The sequence below is a fragment of the Pleurodeles waltl genome, chromosome 9 (assembly GCF_031143425.1).
Source record: "Pleurodeles waltl isolate 20211129_DDA chromosome 9, aPleWal1.hap1.20221129, whole genome shotgun sequence".
Classification (NCBI taxonomy): Eukaryota; Metazoa; Chordata; class Amphibia; order Caudata; family Salamandridae; genus Pleurodeles; species Pleurodeles waltl.
Genome location: NC_090448.1, coordinates 792628666 through 792636181, shown reverse-complemented (window position 1 = coordinate 792636181; position 7516 = coordinate 792628666). Strand labels below are relative to the sequence as shown.

Below are 7516 nucleotides of genomic sequence, written 5' to 3'. Positions count from 1 at the left end.
TTTGGCTGCAGGTAGAGGAAGAAGGTGGCAGGAAAAGACCAAATTATGACACAGGGTTGACCAACTTATGTGGCAAGAAAAGTCCAGTTATGAATTTACATAGCCAATAGCTCTAACTCAAGCAGATAGGAGACCCATTGTGTTACAAATGCTAACCCTCAGTGGGTTACAGTGAAGGGCTTAATGACTGAATAATGTTATTTTGCCTTGCTACACCTGAACGTAAACATTAATATGAATGGGGCCAAAGGTTGGTGAAGCATTTGTGGCTGGGATGGCCCAGCCCTTGCTTGATTTTTAGCAAACACGCAGTAAAATGTGCCTGCAGTCAGGCCCATAGTGGAAGATAATGCTGCTGTTCTTTCACAATTAAAATAGTACAGTGTTGCAGGACCTGCAATAATTAGATTTTCTGCAAGGGTCTGATGCCATCCCTGACCTTTTACCCCCTCCTAACAGAAAATGAGCTGCTCTATGATATTCTATTCATGGAGGATGTCTAGGGTCTGAAATTGGGCTGAGGAGGAGGAGGGAGCATTGGGGTTTCGCTAGCAGTGAAAAGCTTAAAGGCTGCCGTTTGAGTCCTTTGTGTTCTTGTGGGGGTGGGAGCAGTTATTCTGTGCAGCTTTATGCTAATAGAGGTGCAGGGGGCAGTCTGAACGCGTGGCTCATGGCTTCGTCTGCACACACTTTCCAACTTTACTTAATACGTAGGAACCCCCTTCCAGCTCTTGTAAGAGGATGAAGTGGGGGATGGGATAGTGTGTGTGGAAGATGCAGTGCGCCGATTATAAGATTGCTCTAAGTCTCCTTACTTCTGAGTGCTACTGGGAATTAGAGAGAAAGTTCAGCATAAGGGTTAAATTCACAATTTTCGAGGCGTCAATTGAAAATCTAAATTAGGAGGAATGTTCCTATCAGGAAGGATTATACACTGTCACAGTGAGGGAGGAACCAGGCTTGTGAGGGAAAGTTCTGTTGCGTGTTTCCCTTTTACGTTTACCATTCACTTTTTCTTTCTGAGATATTTTTGATTTCCGTTTTTTTTTCGTTATTTTTTTTCTATTCTTTCCTTTAAATCCTACTTTTTCAGGTGAATTCTTAGTCTCTTTCTCGTTCTCCCTCTTCTCCCCCCGTATTTTAGTATTTAGATCTAGTTCAGCTATCTCATTTGATTCTTTTTGTTTTACACATATCTTTCCGTTACGTCACTCTCATTCTTCTGTATTGCGTCCTTCGGCACGATCTTTTATGTTGCTTTCTTTCTCTTTCCCTCTTCCTATTCTATCTGCTATTTAATCTCTTTCTCACCATTTTCTCTGGCTGTTACCTTTGTCTTTTCTTCAGTATGCTATTATTTTCTTGCTTTTATCTATATTCACTTCTGGTTTACTTATTTCATTTTTATTTCTTTTCAGTACATTTACCCCTACTTACTTCGTTATGTTTTATAATTGCTTTATGTTTTGTTTCGTTTATCTTGTTCTTTCTTTCTCTTTCTATCTTGCTTCATGTCCGTTTGATCTTTTCCCTTCGTTCTCCTCTTTCCTTCTTCCATCTACCTGTCTGTCATCCGTCCTTTCTTATAAAGCTGTCTTCCTTTTTAACCTAACCTTTCTGAACCGTTCTTTTCTGTTTGTTCAGCATTTCCTTTTTCTATATTTTTTCATTTTTTCAATATTTAACTTTTCTGTATTTTTCTACCTTAATCATGTCTATTTCATTTTTTTCTCCCTCACTTTATTTTCTTGTTTTTGTATATCTTGCGCTGTTTGCTTATTTCTCATCTTTTCCTTTATCTCTCTTTATCTCGTCTTTCGATTCTGTGTTTCTCTGTTATTATCGATTTCAAACTCAGCTGGCTTACACTTCCTTCTTTTGTTACACCCTACTTTTCTTTTTTTTACCTCTATTTTACTTTCTTCTTTATGTCCTTCGTTCACACAACCCCTTCGTCTTCATTTTTCTTTCTGTTTCTTTCATCTTTGTTAATTGTCTTTCCATTTCTGCCATTGTTTTTTATTTCTGTTTTTTCTAATCCCTTCAATTTTTTTTTTCTCTTTCAGTTTTCCAGTTGTGTCTGTTTCGTTCTTCCCTTCAATCTTGTTTTATTCTTTATATTTTTGTTAGGCAGACATCTATACTTGTTTTTGCTTTTTTCCTTATTTTCTTTTTTTTCTCTTCTTCATTCTTTGTATATCTATCAATTTCTTCTCTTTCATTCGTACTTTACGTTTTTCTTGTTCCTTTACTTTTCTCTATGTACTTAATTACGTTACATTTTGCATTATTCCCTTCTCTCTATCAGTCCTAACTTCTTTTGTCTTCTTTTCCTTTTTCTTGTTATTGTTTGTTTTCATCGTTCCCTCCATTCTTTATCTTCTTCTCTTTTTCTCGCCATCCTGCTTTCGATGTTCTATCTTTCATTCCTCTCTTCCATTCCTTCTTTCCCCTATTTCGTGGTATTTCTTTTTCCTCTATGTATTTCTTCCTCTTCCTTGCTCGTCATCTATGATCTTTTGCTTTTTGCTCTCTTCCTCTGCTTAGTTAACTTATTTTACTGGTCATATATCCCACCTGCCCTTCATACTGTTCATGCAGGTTTCCTAACAAACACCTGCGTACCCCTCAAACCTCTGTGACTTCTCCTTCATCCCACCCTCCTCTTCGTCACCTGAAAGCATTTGCTGATTGAATTCTGCACTCGGAATGCACCACTTCCCAAAGGGAGAAAGCTTTATTCGTATAAAAAAAGGCGTTTTCTGGTTTGGTGGACTTTTAGTTGGGGATGGGGGGATGGTTCGTAAAGAAAAGGGTTAATTTATGTCTGAAAAGGCTGGCAGACTGCAGCTATTGTGAGCATCAGACTCCCTGGGGCACTTCCATGTGCACTGGAGATGCTGCAGTTGGAAAGGGCTGTTCAAAGAAGGAGATGGGGCTCTTTGTTGACGCCCCACCCTACAACCCCCTCTCAGGGGAAGGCTCCTATTCACTGTTGCATTCTTCTTCTTATTGAATAGGGACAAAGGGCCGGGCACGTGTGTCTTGAAACAGGACCGGGGGAGTGAGGCCCCCCTTTTGTTCCAGGCGTGCCTCGGGGGGTTAGGTGGGGGCCTTGGCGTGTGGCATCTTTGCCCCCAATCTCCATACCACGCGTCGGGGTGGTGGAGGCTGCCATCTGCTTCCTTCCCCGGAGACCCCCCCCCCCCCCCCCCCTCCCCTCCACCTGCCTGCCCTCACGACCGCCGCCCTCCCATTGGCTGCTGTCGACAGACCATCTGCAGCTCCTCGGTGTGGATGGGCGGGTGGTGGGGGCCAAGAGCCTTCAAATACCTGGCTCGGCCTGCCCTTGAGCATCAGAACTCCGGTCGCCAAGACACGCGCTACGTCGCTGGTGCGCGGGGAGGATTAACTTGCATTAACTTGCCTTGGGAAGCTGAATTCCTTTGACCGGCGTTGCCTTCTATTGACTGACTTTTCGTGACTTGCATTGAATTTAGTTGACGTTTCTTGGCTTCAGTTGGGTTAGGTCACCCACTGCCGCCATCGAGTGCCAAGTCAGCTTCTCCATTTGCACTCGACTCTTTTCGAGATGCCTCGAGGGTTCCTAGTAAAGAGAACCCGGAAGCCGGGTCCCTTGTCTTACAGGGTCCGGGTGGATGACGATGACCGGTCCCAGTCAGCATTTCCCAGCAGCTTCGCAAGTGTTATCACATCCACCTGGATGCATCCAGAGAGGCCCAGGCCAATTCTACAAGTGCCCATCCTTGGCACAGAGGTGCCAGCCACTGGTTGTGGAGTGACTGAAGCTTCCTGTGCACCTGTATGCAGCCCTGGGAGGCCAGTGGGCACCTTCCAGCATGATCAGAGTTCGATGGACAGAACCCTGAACTCCAGCTCCCCGGTGTTGGCGGAGTCATTTCCTGCAAGCCTGGATGCCTTTGCTTTCTTGGGGCAGCGGTTGGCCTTCCTACCCTCCTATGCTGCAATAGAAGCCAAGCTGGACTCAATCTGCACATTGACCCAGAGTGCCAAGAGACCAGGCGACACCAGTGCCAATAGCATTGACACCAAAGTCAAAGTTCAAGCCAAAAAGCTGAAGACTGAGAAGAAGAGTTGCCGGGATGAAATGACTACTTCCCCAGTTCTGGGCTTGAAGATTCGGGAGGACCCTGAGGATGCCAAACACCGAGGTCAGGCCAGCAGCCCATTGGGAGGCTTCATCTGTCAGTTGTGCCGTGAGCAGTATGCCGACCCTTTATCCCTGGCCCAGCATAAGTGCTCAAGGATCATACGAGTTGAGTACCGGTGTGATGAATGTGACAAGGTCTTCAGCTGCCCGGCCAACCTGGCTTCTCACCGTCGTTGGCATAAACCAAGGAGCCCGCCAACAGATGAACAACAAGTAACCCACCAGTCTGATAATGCCAAGGAAAACCAGAAACCCGGTCCAGAGAAACGAGAGGTGCCTACTCCTTTGCCTCAACTCTCTGACTCTGATGAGGAGCTGTATGATTGCTCACACTGCAACAAGAAGTTCAGGCGCCAAGCCTACTTGCGGAAACACCTGGCACTACACAACCGGCCCAGTGCTGCAGTGACAATGGCAAATGTCCTGTCAGAGAGCCAGACCTTGTCCAATGTTGTGTCTGAAACCCAGGGCCCAGCCAGTGTACAGGGCCTTCAGCATTCACCACCAAGGGACGAGCCTCTGGCCCTAGTCTTCAAGCAGAGCAAGGCAGCCATAATGGGCCTTTCTAGAACATCCACCTCATGCCATGGTCAGGGGGTGCAGGCCTACCCTTGCCGGTTCTGCCCTGAGACCCTTTTCTCCTCTGCTGGCCTCACCCGGCACATCAACCGATGCCATCCTTCAGAAAGCAGGCAGGTTATCCTACTACAGGTTCCCCAACATGCCTGAGATGAATATGCCCAAAGACAGCCAGCCACCTGTGACATAGAGACATCAAGTATGGATTTAAGACCACAGCGCCATATTCCCAGGAGTGCCCCTGGCACACAGACTTGACAGGGTCGTTACTTTTATCATTGCTTATTCAGTACTTTTCTATTCTACTCTCTGTCCCAGACCCATTCTCCAGCCTACGTTTTTATAACTTAGTTTCTGAGTGGTCTCCAGCTTTAACTTCGCTTTATCTGCCCTTTACCCTGAACTTGCCAGCAGACAAGGATCATTTGGCCATCTCGGTCTACTTAAGTCACAGATTCTATATGGTCCCCAGCTTTAACTTTTTCAGAAATCCCGTCTTGCCTTTCCCGAGGAGAGGACTTTGAATGCTGACCTAACACGTTCCAGAGACTTCAAATGTAAGACTCTATCCTCTACAGAAATTCCCGTTTTCTATGTTAGTTTTGAGACAACTCTACCTACTATATGTTGATTATATAAGATATATATATATATATATATTTATATGTATTTTCTTCGAGTATGTGCTTTTTGTGTGATGTGTATAGCCCGGGCCTCTTCTCTGACACCCGGTAAAAGTTTACAATTAATTTATATATTGTATTACGTATTTAAACAACATTTGCTGCTTTTTATTCGGTATTTATATGACAGTGTGAGGCGAATTTTCTATTTTAACAAAGGAGGCACTCCTAAAATTCAAAGGAGTTGAGGACAAAAAGCTCTTACAATGGGGGGAATATTTGAAATGTGGTTTTGATATGAAATGAAAAAAGACCTCTGCCTTTTCTTAATGATTTTTCTATTGAAAATTGTGCTCCGAGGGAACCCCTAAAATGTGAGCAAGAAACGATAATAAAGATATTGATCTACAACCTGAGGTTTTGTTAGTTTTGTGTTTTCTGGGATGGAAGGGTAGCTTTGGCAACAGCAGTGTTAAGAAGTCATGTGTAAGAATCATAAACCGCAACCGCTGTTTTTCAAGTATAAAATGCACATGCCCAGTGTCTAAATAGGTTACTTGGCCTGCGCCTCTCCGTCCGTGGGGACCTCAATTTAAGATAGGTTAGTAGGATAATGTGCCTGTAGCAGACATCTCTGTGAAACATGTACGTCACCGTTTCTACCTCCTAGGTATTCGAACTTTCATGCTTCCAATGTCTACAAACTGTGCGCCATTGAATTGGGTGCACGAATGGATTTTGTTTGTAGTGCTATGAAGCTACAGGTCCGTGACAGCGAGATCGGCTGCAAAACAAGTTGTTCTCATAAAATCAGAGTCACGAAACTTGCGAATTTCATGACCTGACAACCAGTCAACAGGCAATGTGAAAATCCAGTTTCTATATCTGGATCAGTGAGAGTGAGCTTTAGCAACAAGTGTGTTTGTGCAGTTGTACGCGGACAGTTGGTGGTGCTGCTATATTGCTGTTTAGTGACAGTGTGAATAAGAGGCGCTACTATTACCCAACTCAACGTATCCACGTCAGGAGTGTCGCAGTTCTGTCTTATGGAGCTCACGCACGTCTTTTCAGCGAAAGATGCCATCACCTCACACGTGGTAAAAATGCTCTCCGGGTATATCCCTCGTACGATCTCTGCACCCTGCTCAGGTTTGTGTACATCAAGGTGGAGTAATTTTGGAGGGGTAGGCCCGTCGACGGATCTTACACTAGACAGAGGCAAGCATAACAAGTCACGAACTCCACACAGGAGTGTATGCTGACCCTCGGCTCTGTCTCGAGAATTCAAGTTCCACCACTTTCAAAATTGCAAAGTCCTCATATCACGCTGACATCTCCAGCAAGCATTGCCTTTTTAGTTAATTGTACATTGCATTCTGGGAGTTGTAGTTTCAGATTTAACGTTGTTAGTAGTGTTCAAAACCACCAACGTCTATTGGTAACTTGGCTAAGCATGCACAGCTTGCTGAAGGTGTCACAGATCGAATGGAGGCACTAGATAGCCAAGGCACACTAAACACGCTGCCACATTCAGCAATGGGAACTGATACCACAGACATTGATTGCCACATAACCTGGGGGCTGCTCGGTTGCCAGTGTCCCTTGGTGATCTGGAATTAAAACATGGACACGTTTTGGGGGAGGGAGGGCAGGTGTTTGTGTGTGTACAAAAAATGCAAGTAATATTGACCTGCCTTTTGTCATTTGTCCTGCAATAAAAGACCTGCATTCTTCGTTACAACACCTCGATATTTATGGATTTGGAAATTCATCAGTAACTGATCTCTGGTCAGGATTTATCAAACAAGTACAACCTGGGAGACATCATATGTGTTCGGTTGAACTGAACCAGTATATCTAAGAATCCTGAAAACTGTGTTTCATAAAATTACATCTAGGGAGGGCTACAGTGTGCCCCATTGACATGGGGTCATCGCATGTTCCTAAGTTTGCGGTTTAGAAGTAAAGACGCGCCACGTTCAAATTTCAGAAACCAAATGTACGACCGTGTGGCTTTTACAGGTGTAAAATCTTTTAGCATGTACGGTCAGGGGTATAGGAGCCGGGGGTGGAGAGGGGGGGGGGTTTGGGGGGGGGGAGGGGTGTCACACCCTCCTAAAAA

At 44.7% G+C, this 7516-nt stretch overlaps 1 pseudogene; it reads left to right on the top strand.

The window, feature by feature from the left end:
* The first annotated feature begins 3316 nt into the window (after nt 1–3316).
* Nucleotides 3317–5810, top strand: LOC138259984 (insulinoma-associated protein 1a pseudogene; annotated as a pseudogene).
* Nucleotides 5811–7516: the final 1706 nt, after the last annotated feature.